The sequence below is a fragment of the Diadema antillarum genome, unplaced genomic scaffold, assembly GCF_040938485.1.
Source record: "Diadema antillarum isolate AM-2024a unplaced genomic scaffold, OU_Dant_1.0 seq00000172_RagTag, whole genome shotgun sequence".
Classification (NCBI taxonomy): Eukaryota; Metazoa; Echinodermata; class Echinoidea; order Diadematoida; family Diadematidae; genus Diadema; species Diadema antillarum.
Window position 1 is genome coordinate 150,785 of NW_027271241.1, and position 14,592 is coordinate 165,376.

Sequence of the window (14,592 nt, forward strand, 5' to 3'; positions counted from 1 at the left end):
TCCTGGAGGATCAGCGGCCCTGGACCACCTAACAATAGCTACATTCCTATTCACTTTGCATGGTAGTACGCCTCTCTCTCCTTCTGTCAATTCAACGGACTCGTAAGTAAGAACGTTACCCCTTGATACGCCAAGATCCGTACCTGAGAGAGAGAGAGAGAGAGAGAGAGAGAGAGAGAGAAACAGAGAGAGAGAGAGAGAGACAGAGAGAGAGACAGAGAGAGATATACAGACAGAAAGAGAGGGAGAGAGAAGATAGATGACATAAAGTTCTAAATACTCCTGAGCAAGACATCATAATATTTTACGAGTAGTACCAACATTGTCATAAAATTAACATTTTTCTTTTCATATTTTACCGTACAACAACAACAACAGCAACACAATGAAATGTAAGCATATACCTAACATGAACGTATAAACGAATTTTTTTACCATTTACAAATTAACTCTTAACGTGCCATGGTCGCCGAACGGCGACCTTAGTCCTGACGTGCCATGGTCGCCGATCGGCGACAAAGAAGAGCGCGAAAAACATTGATCATTTAAGTTCTTGTGGTACCATTATTTGTTACACCAAGAAACTGACAATGATATGTACTGGTAGCTGACTAGTATAGCCATCGTTTCCACTAAAAATATGAGAATGCTTACATTAGAAAATTTTGAGTAAATATGTGATTTTTCGGCTAGATGTATTTTTTTCGCGTCGGGAAAATCCGCAGCGAGCGCACCCTCTGCGAGATGTGTATAGATGAAAAGTCTCATTGGTAAACCACGCGTGTGTATGCTATTGAATCTGCGTGTATTGTCTATGCGGTTCCACTTGTATTGTTCCGCTTGGATGCTGTCCGGTGGGAAGCTGCTTTGATTTTGTCCCTCAAAGAGGGTCAGCTTTCGTTCGTCGGTCAAGTCTTTCATCCTTTTGTTTTGGTGAACTTCACTAATCGCCCCACGCTAGCGTACAAAAGAAGAAAACGCTTTTGTTCTTGTCTATGCACGTGTGGAATGAACGGAAAGTAGACCTGTAAACTATGCCGCTTGGTACCACACGTAGTTCCTAGTTTGTTTTTGGCGTGATCATCTTCTCCTAGTTCGAAGCGAATTGAAATTCAAAGTACAAAATATAGAGCGTAAAAGATGAACATTATTTTACTTAGTTCAGTTTCAAAATTGTAGGCAGCGTTCGCAAATCGCGAAGAGAGCTGTTGTTTTGAGCGACTAAATGCAAATAGTACAAATACAAATCAACACTGCTTTTGACCCAAAACCGATTTTTTTTTTCTTCTCAAACTTACGAAAGTGACTGGAAATAAACCTACCTGGTATTCTCTGTGATTGTGGCGCCAACTGACTGTATTGGTTTTATTCCACGGATATGATAGTACATTATAGCGCCTGATTCTCTGTATGTGACGTTGTGCACGTGAAAAGCAGTCAAACTATGTTGTTTTTATGTACTAGTATTTGTGTTTGTGCTTGTGTCCACCGTTGCATTTTTTTTTTCTGTTAGGGTTTTTCTTCAATTGGTCTTCATACTGTACGTTTTTCGGCGTGCCTTCTCTCTTATTATGTTGCTTCTTTCATTCCCTATACATTTTGAAGAAAACCATTTTTCACTCATTGTGCATGTCTCCGTATCCGTATAATTTGTCATTGTGCTGCCGTATTTTGGAGGATGTTTTGGTTCTTGTAGCTTTCCGGCTATAAATAGCGTGTAAATATAACCTTGGCTATGGGAACAGCAAATGTCTCTAACTACGTACTCTCGAATTAGCGACCACAATCGTTGCGAACGTCAAGAATATATATTTTATTTCATTTGGCCAAAAAACAAAACAAAAACAAAACAAGCAAAAAAGTACCATCGACAGTGGATTGGTGTATCATAGAAATTGCTTACTCAACCACGCAAAAGGATCAATAATTATTTATCATTTCATGATGAAAAAATCGAAGCAGTATTGTTTATCGTTTATCGCCAAGCGATGATGCAGACACAATCCCTACAGCACAGGCTCGATAAAGTAGAACATAATTCGATCAGTAATTCGTAGACAGCCTATATCAAATTCGCAAACGGGTTTTCTTGTTTGATTTTGATTTCAACTGTTTAGAAAGCTCGAAACCTAAAATTTGATAGGTTTCCAAACATTCATCGCTCAGTGAGACACCGACGTATTTATATTATTTGTTGAGCTTTGCTTATCGTTTCATTCCTACCATTTATCATAGAGACATATTATTTTCCCCGAGTCGCAGGTGAAGAGGAAAATGTTCAAACTCAAGCAAATCGTTCAAAATTATTATTACGTAGAACTTTAGATGAGAGAGAGATAGAGAGAGCATGACCAACGCAAAATAACGTCAAACTATTTGTTAGCATGCAGATCTTGAAAACTTCAAACTATTTGTTAGCATGCAGATCTTGAAAACTTCAAACTCAGATCCCGCTGTTCAGTCCTTGGAGCAAATCAGTGTTGGAGATCACACAAAAAAAAAGAAAAAAAAAAGAAAGAAAGAAATGTCGGATGATGCTGCTTCATGACAACTGTGTCACAGCGCAATGAAGGTAAATGATAGGTTTGAATTCAATTACGGAACTAACATCCATCGGCTATTATAAACGGATGAAGGAACTTCAGTAGTAGAGTGATGTTATAATTTCCATGAACAATCAAAATGATTCTGATGGTAACAAATCGCTCGGTATGAAACCTATATTGGCAGGAGCTAGAGATTTCCGACGCCATGTGAAAGTACGGAATGTGCCGCTGAATAATTTCATATTCAGATAATCAAATGTGATTAGCGAATGAGACTAAAGACAATCAAAGACAGCAAATATTGAAAAAGCATACGAGTAATGTAAAACTTGATTTCATGTTTGTCGTTTACGCACGTGTAGGCTCAATATATCACCACGTACAGTTTTGTCTTCTTGTCACCAATTTTGCTATGCAGATCAGGCCTACTGTCAGGGGGCTTTTGATTCTTTCAAAGTGTTATTCTTTACCGTAATCATTTTGTTAATTGTAATTGCATTGTTTGTCCCTTCATCATGATATGTGCAAGCTGCTTCTCTTTTCACTGTTTATCTGTGTCATGTTTCAGTGTCTTGTCACAATTTGTTATTTTCGCTGTTCTGATCTGGCTTTTGAAAATTTCAAATCTGACTGAATTTATTCGTTTGCAAGATGCAATTACTTCACAACTCTGGCTGCATAGTTCACAAGTAGGCCTACAGCGCTATTGAACTTTACTATTTTAACGTGGGATGATCGTTTCGAGAATGAGAGGGCTCCGCCCAACGTAGCGCTATTTTACCGAAACATGAAATGAATGGTGAGCTTTTCCAGTTGCACGCACGTGGCTTCAAACACCAGCGCTGGGCTTGCAAGCACGTGGTGTGCTACTCCGAGCGACTGACCTCGTGGTGCTGAGATTGAACAGGTCAGATCTAGCAAAACCCACTTCAGTTTGATTTCCCTGTATTGGCAATATAATAAACACGTAAGTGGTATACTATCGTGAATTAACTTTGTTATAATATTTTAGTAATGTTGTGATCGGAAGGACAGTGGCTGGCGATAGGTTGATCGGATCAACATTCTTGATTGGGTACGGCGTTAGAACAATAAAATCCGGAAGGCGTGTACACTTTTATCAGTCAGATCACGGCAGCATCTTCGCTTTCAATCAGGAGTTATGTTCATCCTCCAAGCTGCCCCTAGCAACCGCTAGTATGTATTGTACTCAATCAGTACTCGGATTATCTCCGCCGTTACCAAGGAATTGCGCGCGCACAAATCCTTCGCTGACAAAGGCCTGCCGATTTCAATAGAGTACGTCCGCCCGCAGTTCGCATAGACAAAAGAAGGATTAGTAGGTGCTTCCTTCTCAAGTGGACAAAAGACACTTTCCAGGCCCCGGGACAATTACTTTAGTTTCAAATACAGGATCTGGGACTAAAGGACTCAGATTTGGGAATGAATTACTGAGGCAGAAAGAGAAATTGCTAAGACAAAATAAACTGCTTGTATCTTTGGAATCATACAATTCTAGAAGACAAAGTTGCTATCATTTGAAAGGGGAGATGTAGCTCTAAAACTTTCACACAGAGTCAAGGGAGCGTTCTATTGAAGAAAAACCACGACTGACTCTTTCTTTTCATACTACACAAAAAATTCTATTAATTTTTTGATGATATTAATAATTTCTGCAATATTTCAAGTTCAGATAGATATTACCGCAAACTGACTACAGGGCACGAAAGAACAATCATTTCTTGACAATTGTTGTGTAGAACTTAATTCAAAACAGTCGATAGTTTCAAATATATGACAGTTTTAAATTACATTGTCAGTCCTGTTTCGAAACATTCTGGCGTTAAGTAAAAACCTCTGGCACGTTAGGGGTTTTGGGCCTGGCACATTAAGAGTTAAAGCACGCAAATGACATTCGGACCTCCAGATGAGAGGAACATTATAATACTAGATTTGAGTAAAATTCTGGCCAGAAACACACACATGCACACTCACAAGTACACACACACACACACACACACACACACACACACACACACGTGCATAAGCATGTTAAGGCTTTTTACTTCTTTTGCGTTGTGCATTGTTACTCAACCTAATGATAAATCATACCGATGAAGAAACGTTGAAGTGTTTCATACAAACTTGTCACTACATATTTTACGTGTATACCAATTTTGTGATTTCGGCAAGACTTTCTTTCTCTGTCGCTCTTCCTCTCTCTTTCTCATTGGTATGTGTGTTTTTGTGTTGGGCATGGTGGTCGAAAATACAAAGTACTGCATACCTTTTGAATGGACTGAAGCAATTGCAGTTTTTATGTATACAATATCGTTGACGTGGTCAATCGCCTGACATTGATACACCCCCTCGTCTTCAGGTTTGACCTGTTTGATAATCAGAGAGTAATTGTCCGATATGGTGTACAAACCGTCCTCGAATCCCTGACCAGACCTCACACTTTTACCAGAGATGAGATCGAGTTCGACTAGGATTTCATTTAGCCCAACATCCGTTCTCCACCAGAATGCAGAATCTGTTCTTCTGCCTTCTATGCACGGAAGGACACCTTGTTCTCCTTCAGCCAGTTCTACGGTTACGCGAAACACATCTTGGTAGTTAGAACCTTTTGCAGCCGTACCTGTAACGTAACACATTTGATGACAAGCCTGTTTGCTTGTTTTTAAACAAGATAAGTGACAAAGCAAAGGTAATATTACCTGAACAATTATGCACATCTTTAAGTAAATACATATCTGGCTACTTATAATCAGTTGGAATCAAAAAAAAAAAAATGTTTAAATCACATTCAATATCCCCATAACACAATGGCAAAGGTGATTAAGATGTCATGTCCTGTTTTTTTTTTGATTCTCTGAAAGAAGACATGTATACTTGCAAAATGTGTTAGTGCCTACAAAGTAGTTTTTATTAAAGGACTAAGTACTTTCGAATTACTCAGTGTTAGTGTATACCTTTGCCAGAGGATCCCATTATTTTTTCGATATAATTCCGTACGTCGAGGAACGCTGGATCTGTTTTGCCTTTCTGTCCCTTGTATTGTCTACATGTTATGTTAGTCTTCAGGGGCGTCACCAGCTTTTTTTCAAGGGGGGTGCGTTTTGACACTAAATGTAACGAGATTTTGGGATTTTGGGACAGTTATTTGGAATATAGGAAGCTCTCAATCCCTAGACTTTTACTGTTTTTTGAGGGAAACCAAGCGGGGAAAGGGCACTGGCGTAGCTATAGATTTCATCTTGGGGGGGGGGGGGGGAGAGGGGGTTTAGTATGGGAGGGAGCGAGAAAGGAGAGGGGGGAGGGTGTGGAAGTGCCTGTTGTGGGAGGATGTGGGAGGGAGTGTCCCCCTCCCACCGTGAGCACTTTTTGCATTTAGATGTTGTAAATAGTGCAATTTGATGCAAGTTTTTTGCGTGTTTTATCGACTTGAAACAGTCCCACTTGTTTAAGGTATCAGTACATTTTGAAGTAAATTGTTATTGGGGGGGGGGGGGGGCACCGGGGTGGAACTGCTGGCAATTACTGGCAGCAACATCAAGTGAATTGCATAACGATTAAATGCGAGCGAGCGAAGAGAGCGAGCTTGAAAATTTTGACACTTTACAGTCCCAAAACTGCAGTTTGAAGCTATATCTTTTTTTGCTTTCGAAATTAAGGGGGGCGCACCGGGCGCAACTGCTGGCAATTACTGGCAGCAAGATCAGGAGAATTTAGATGTGAGCGAGCGGAGCGAGCGAGCTTGAAAATTGTGACATTTTACAGTCCCCAAACTGCCGTTTGTAGCTATATTTTTTCGCTGTGGAAATCAAGGGGGGGGGGGGAGGCGCACCGGGAGCAACTGCTGGCAATTACTGGCAGCAACTTCAGGAGAATGGCATTACGACTAAATGCGAGCGAGCGAAGCGAGCGAGCTTGAAAATGTTGATATTTTACAGTCCAAACACTGCCGTTTGAAGCTATATTTTTTTCGCTTTGGAAATTAAGAGGGGGGGGGGGGCGCCCGGTGCGCCCCCCCCCCCCCCTGGATCCGCCACTGGTTGTTTGTGTGTGTATATTATATACATGGAAAAGTTAGGAATTAGCCCAGGTCAAGTCTTTTTATTGGCAATGCAAGACATTTTTATACAGACTAATATGTGAAGCAACACTGCAAAATCAATGATCTACAAATTGTAGCTTTGATATAACAAAGCGTAAGGTACAAAGGTGTATATTCTACATCACATTGCACAACATTGTAGCGATTCTCTTTGCCGTTCGGATGTTCTGAGTACACTGCGCACATCCTGCTTATATGCAGAATGCCAACCAGGAATCACGCTGAATCACAATCTTTTGTCGGGTCCGGGCTTTTTGAACAATGTTTCACACTATATACCTACTTAATTATGGTTAAAATAAATCATAGAAAAATATCTTATTTCTTGATCACCCTTTCATTCAAAAGCAGTTTATACTAACCTTTGAATTACAATTTTGGTAAGTCTTTTTTTTTAACCAGCGGATGGGGGGGGGGGGCACCCCCCCCCCCCCCCCCCCTCCGTAGTTACGCCACTGCTTTTGGGTGAAATGATTAGACAGATTTCTATAACAAAAAAGCAAGAAAATCATTTCATCGCGGGAATTATGATTATGTGGGGTGGGGCAAATGGTGCGCTTGCCTTCCAATATTTTTATGGGGCAACATTTTTGTTTTCTTTCAAAAGCAAGAAAATCTTCTCATTTCGGGAATTATTAATTATGGGGGGGGGGCAAAATCAAAATATGCTTGCCCCTCCAATATTTTTATGGAGGTAACTTTTTGTGTTTCTGTCAACAACAAAAAAAAGGTAAGAAAATCTTCTCGTCTCTGGAATTATGGAGGGGGGGGGGGTGGGCAAAATGATATGCTTGCCCCTCCATTTTTTTTTTCTTTTTAATGAGTCTAAGGCTCACTCTTGGGCTGACAATATGGATTGGTCAGAAGTGACGTACATAGACCCTACATACTTGTAAGTAGCACACGTACATGCGAACGTGTACGCGCTCCGTATCGTACGGATGTACAGTATGGTCGATAATAGTAAACACTGTATAGAATACTAGTAGATATGTATAAAATCAGTGCTGCCAGAACCAGGGGTGCGAATTGTTTTTGCCCACGAGTTTGTTGTTGTTGTTGTTGTTGTTCCTGGTGCAAAATATTAAAAAAAAATAGAAAAGAATAATTATTTAGCGTCCGGCGTTGAGGTCGCTCGCAGAATGGAAGTTTTTTTTTTTCTTTTTTTTTTCGGATCTGAAGCACGTATTCAGCGTGCGCGCATATACGTACGTCGCCATATTGATTATGACGTAATCGAACTTGACAACATGAACAATTCGTCGCTGATGAGCTCTGCATTTTTAATTACCCCTGTATTGAATTGCAACTGGAAAAATAAAAACAAAATGAGGGTGGAAAGTACAGGTCTCCTCACTTCATGCATATTCATATGTTCAAAACACTACATTCATAGTTGCAAGATCTTGATAAAATTTCCATATAAGTGTACATTTTCGTAACCCTAATTTTATGCATTAAATATGACTTTATGCAAATTATTTATAGCCTATCAATAACATGTCAATAATAATTTTTTAACAATTTTTTGTATCTATTCCTTTTAAATTTGAATGAAAGAGGTCACGTCTACCTGTTTCATGCAGTCGGCTTCCATCCTACAGTTTTTTGCTCATTGATCCATAGGCCCGATTAACGGGTATAATAAGGTTTCGTGAACCCTGTAGTCTACTGAAATGTGACCTGTTGCGTTGCTAGCGTCAGATTTTTATTATATTGAGGTGATATATTTATGATCTCGTGTCAAGTTATTGTTTCTGTTATAAAGATCAAGTAGACTGCCCTTGGTATTGCATTTTTTCTCTGTAGCGGGAAAAATATTACATTCTTTCCTGACAAAATAGCCGCAGAATTTTATTTCTATCGGTGTGGCGCTCGCGCTTCCCCCTTGTGTGTAGGCGCAGCGATTTGGTCCCACGTCGTCCATTGTTCGGTGCGTGAACGTGCATTTTGGGAGTTGGCGCATGCCTGTGGCCGCTGCATTATGTCGTGCTATTTTGCTGGTTTATAGGCTAGTTTGCATGCAGAATGCATGTTGTACCGCATGGTTCATTGGCCAATATGTTTTTGTTATTAAAGATAGACCAGAAAGGACTAGGTTCCTATGTGTAGCCAGCTAGAGTGCTAACAATTAGCTACATTAGCAGTGTGATTACTCAGACAGCAGTCTGTCGTTGTTAAGGTCTAGACGTAATTTTAAATCAGATCATCAGTAATAAAATAGTGGGCCTACATATCAAACCTAAGGTATTAATTCGTGCATTTACACATTGGCTTTGCAATATCTTGTATTGAGTGTAGCCTGTAGTATATAAACTAGTCTAGTAATAGTATTTATTTTAATATTATCAAATTATATCTACTAGACCCTAACAACACTGATAGTAGATCTACGTGTAGGTTGCTACGGGCAATTTGCAACACATGCCTAATAATATACTTGCCATACATGGTGCATATCATGTGGCAAAAAAAGAAATTTAAAAAAAGTACCTGGTACATATTAATTTCTATATCAAATATACATGATACGTTACGTGATATATGAGTCTATAAAAGTGACAGTGCATGCGGAGGTTGTTTACTTTGTATCTTTGTTGATGAATTTGACAAAATGCACAATAATAATGTGACGAGACCTGAAAAAGTACCGGTATTAGCTACTGCTATAGTGATATTTTTTTTTAACAGTGTCGCACAGAGAGATGTAATTTCCTGGTTCTTTGTTGAAGGTACAGATTTTCGCGCTGCAAAACAATACAGTTGATGCAATGAAAGTTGGTCATTTTTTTTTTCTTTTTATTCAGCGACCAAAGTAATGAAAGGTGATGGTGTCACTATAATATAGGGGTAGGAAAATAGTGGAGTACCGGTACCGGTACCCAGTGTTGAACAAAAGTTTCTTCTAGCAAGCTACTACCACAAACAATCACAGTCGATGGGTTCAAATGATATTTGTAGCATAGTCAACTGTTCATAAGTTGTTGAGATACTACTACCACACACAAACAATCATGGAATCAATTGGTTCAAATAACATATTCATGATATTTGTAGCATAGTCCTCTGTTCATATGTTGTTGAGATACTTCTGCCACACAATCATAGAATCAATGGGATCAAATGATATGACATCTGTAGCATACTCAACTGTTCATAGTTCTTGAAATGTACCGGGTACGTACAATATAATGTGCAGCAACAAACAAATAATTTGAACTAGGTATAATCGTATGCCAGATGAAATTATATTGCACTGTATCTATTTATAAACAAATTAATCAAATTACAGCTACCAGTATTTTCTGCTTTCCTGTAAATTGTCTGCAGTCTCAATTTGATAGTGATACTGGTAGTGGTACCTACCAGGTACATATCACTTGTATTGTGATGACAATGTGAATGATAACAGCATGGCAATAATGAAGTTATGATTTCAAAGTACATTTCACTTGCATACAGAGTTGTGCAGTCTTGTATAGTGCCATGTGCAATCCAGTCTTTTTTAATTGAAGGAAGTTTGATTGATTGTAAGCTCATGACAGCAGCAGCACAATACAGGAAGTAGTGTAATGAACATTGACACACTCCTTTGATCCATCTTCCCTCTGCCTACCCGCGCCCGGCCCGGCCCGGCCCGGCCGCGCCCAGCCCCGCTCCGCTACCCCGCGGGCCCGCATGATATCTGCACAACCCGTGTGTCGGGCGTGTGAAACAGAGCCCGCGCGCGTTGACCATCTATTTGATTTGCCGTAAGCGTGAATCGAATAGCCCTGAGCAGTAACAAAAGGTCAAATGCAAGGGGCATAAATGATTCACAAAAAAACTGTAGGATGAACAGAAACCACAGATAATTGTCAGAAATGTCCTAAATGATGTCAAAAAGACTGTCACATTTCACAGAAAATTGCAACTTAAGATATGAAAAAGTCAAGAAAATGTGTTGAAATCTGATGCTAATTACGATCCTGTCTGTGCGTCCCATGGGACCGACTCATGCATGATAGCGACACATGGTTGATATATCGCGCATTGTGAAGTGAATGTCCAGCTAGGAACGTTCTGATTTTTTGTGAGAGATTGCGTATGTGTTGCTCCTTTGGATTTTAGTTTTAATATGTTTGATAACCACTCTGAACTTTTTTTAATGACGTCAGATATTGAGTCATCATCTTCCGATAGTGAGTAGTTTCGAACGGAGACCGAATCGAAGTATTTTTAATGTAAATGGTGAAGTGAGCCCTCTCTCGACGGATTGCACAATGGCCGCGCTCTCCGTACGGTGATGAAGCGCCTATGACGACCCCACATACGTGGAAGGGGGGTGCGTTCGCACCCAACGCACCCCCCCCCCCCCTGGTGACGCCCATGGTCTTGTTTCATTCTGTCTTGTCTTTTAATCTCCCTTTGTGTCGTCGTCCCAGTCTCGTTTAACGTTTCAATGTTATATGCGTGTGTATGTGGTCTGTTTGTTGCCCTGTCTTCTTAGTGGGCTTCCAGACTTTGGTTTTTCTTTTACTTTCTCCCTGTCCTTTTTTCCCTTTTTGCATCAGTTATTATTTTTTTTCGACATACTGTACATGAGGGGCCCACATTTTAAAAGCTTTGTCTTTTAGTGGGTCCCTCCATTTTTCGATGTTTCGCGAATGGTTATATCGTCTTTATCACTCCAGTAAATCAATATTCATGACAACGTATTTGTTACCTCACGCTTCCACAAATATATTTTCCCAATTTACTTTGTGTTTATTATGCAACATTATTTTATGTTACCTAAGAAAGTGAAATGTTTATGTTCTTTTCGAAAAATGGCATAAAGTTTGAATTTGAAATTGAATTTGAATCTGAGGCTGACTTTGTATTTTTTTTTTTGGCCAGTATGCGCTCTTATGTTTATCGATATCATTAATTTATTGCATTTTTTTTTATGTAATACCTGATTTATCTTGTGTTATATTTTTGTTGAAAGAGAAAAAAAAAAGAAGAATGAAAATAAATATATTGAATTGAAAAAAAAAATTGCATTGAGGATGGGTTTTTATTTTTTTGCTATGATGTCGATGAATTATTCAGAGATTTAACTTTTTTTTCAAGTTTAGAAATTGCCCTTTAAGAATCTGGTCACATCTTGCTACGTCTTTGTGGTTTGGTCAAGTAGGGCACATTTGTTGGCCCTTTTGGTAGTCATATTGAATATCAAAAATGCAAGAGTTGCATCACACAGATTTGCATGTAACACGCTCGAAGTGTGTAGGTGGAGTCACAAAGAAATACAGCGAATGGACATGATCAAAAGTTAGGGCAAATATGTAACGTCGGCATCCAGACTAGATAGCCAGTACCCCTCTAGGACGCTACGATAAACCTGTATGCATAAGCTAAATCTGGTGACGAAGTTCAGTCTGTCTGTCATGATAAAAATAGTATTCAATTTTCGAGGGAAGGACAATCAGTAATGTTGCAATCATGAAGAAATGTTTCCTTAAGAGGATTACTTGTCTCAGTGGAATGATATACAAAAGAAACGGCCTTCCTATCTGAAAGGTTTTAAAGCCAATTTGTCATATACTTCATGTTCAATGGCGGTTTCGGGCATGGGTTCAGAAGAAAAAGACCAGTTGTAATTGGATTCGTTTGTTAAGCCCCTTTTTCTAACTGGTAAAATAGGTTCCGTTAGAAACAGGTGAATAAATGTGACCGTGCACCTCAAAACGAACATAAAGTCGCACACACTGATTTTGCGTGAGGACTGAAAATAAGTGAAATGGGTCAACCTAGCCGAACTTGACTTTTTCATATTTTCTGAAAGAGCGGGTCTTCCTTTACATTATGCTAAAATTTGGTATCATAAAACGGGCAGGAAAGTGTGTTTTTTAGCAGTTTATCTCGAACATTTTTGGTAGAATAGTGTGATTAGGTGTGTCTTTCGAATCCCTTTTTCATTTCTGAAAAACCTTGCTCACACTCTTCACTTTCAACTCTGATAACTTTTGAAAGGATAGTGCTACTGCTTTGAAAGTTAGCATTAATTATGGACAGAATGTGTTAATGAGGCCTGCTTAATATCAGGTTAATCTGATAATCTCTTCATTGTTGTTACTCTGGTGGTTTGCATCCTGTTTTTTGTCCCATTCATCACACAGCCAGCACGGTTTTGTAAAGATTAAGCGCTTGAATAGACACTGTACTTCAGAGCCTCTTTTCTCAGTTCACACTTTTCCTGAGTTTGTGCTTTCTTTCCAATATTTAGATAGGTTAGGAGAACCCATTTGATTTGAGTTATACTTCATTTTAAAGCTCAAAGTCTGCTCTTTCAGGATATGATCTTTACTAAAAATTCATGTCTGGCGACTTTATGTTTGTTTTGAGGTGCAGGGTCACAAATGAACATTGCTAACTCATAACACCGTTGTGTCAAGAGTTGCAACATGTTGCTGATATACTTTACAGCACATATTTTGTTATTGTGACTCGTCGAACATACTGCCTAACCACATGCAGATAGCTACTTATCAAGTACGTATTTTTATCATAGATCTGTAAATCTATACAGGTAGGTGAGAAATCCAGTCTTATTTCATTCTTGTTTATGTTTCAATGAAACCAACATTCATGGAGTGATTATGATTCAATTTGAAATCTACTTCAGTCCATGTTGGTAGGGGGTTTTGACAAAAACATGCGTATAGTAAAATAGGCTATTTAGCAGCCTGAAGGCAAGCTGCAATCGGACATCCATATTCGTGGTATGTGGATACTATGCCATCATTCCAATTTCTGGAGGAGGACAAAACAAACAAACAAACGAACAAACATACTCATACACTCACGCATACTTACCTTAAATAGTAGGCAGCGATATGTATTTCTGTAAAATCCGTTGGTAATTTAATTTTAGTGTAAAGTAACATAAAATTAACTACAAAACAGTAACAAAATAAACAAATATGCCTGAAAAACAAACAAACATTAATGTTCCTTCTTACATCGACTGTTGGAACAGGAAGAACAGTGCTGGTTTATACTCACAGTAAGAAATGGAGACTATAAACAGTAGACACATGGCCTTCCGTTCGTGTATATCCGCCATTTTGCACAATTAGACACACCACTCCATTATGTGAAGGGAAACGAGAATAATAGAGGTGAGCATGCACAGTGTACATTCACATAGTACATTGTGTACAAAAAAGTCCAAGATCTCTGCGTATAGTTTGCTATCTGATAAATTTCCAATTAGTAGGGGCTACTATGTAATCCCGTGAGATTTTTGTGCCAAAATTGATTTTTTTTGGCTAACTTTGTCAATTTGGGGGTGCTGAATCCAAAAAACTTTGGTTCCATTTTTTCTGACCACGTCTTCAGCCGCCATTTTGAATTTCAAAATGGCCGCCATAGCAAACTGTATTTTTATCCATATCTCATTAAATGAGCATTGTAGAAGCTTCAAATTTGGTGCAAAATGCATGGTTGTGATGTCAGACACTCTGGTATATCTTTTTCTGATATTGTGGATTGTTTTGATACAATTTGTAGGCTGCCATCTTGAATTTCAAAATGGCCGCCATAGCAAACAGTATTTTGAACCACATCTCATACACGAGCATTGTAGAAGCTTCATATTTGGTGCAAAATGCATGGTAGTGATGTCAGACACTCCGATATATCATTTTCTGATATTGTGGATTGTTTTGATACAATTACTAGGCTGCCATCTTGAAATTCAAAATGGCTGCCGTAGCATTTTTATGCATATCTCATGTTGCAATTACTGTAGGAGCATCAAATTTTCAGTAATGCACATGCTTGTGGTGTCTAACGTTCCAGTACAGCTGTTTCCTATTGTAGATCATTAGATAGGCCACCATCTTGAAATTCAAGATGGTGGCCAAAGAAAAACATAATACATGTAATACTGTAACTGTG

General features: G+C 39.0%; 1 long non-coding RNA gene across 1 annotated transcript; it reads right to left on the reverse strand.

The window, feature by feature from the left end:
* Positions 1-17: 17 nt before the first annotated feature.
* Positions 18-13,811, reverse strand: LOC139728291 (uncharacterized). The gene is made up of 3 exons (XR_011710800.1): positions 13,696-13,811; positions 4,834-5,187; positions 18-143 (listed from the first exon to the last, which is right to left on the reverse strand). It is a non-coding gene; the product is annotated as an uncharacterized lncRNA (long non-coding RNA).
* Positions 13,812-14,592: the final 781 nt, after the last annotated feature.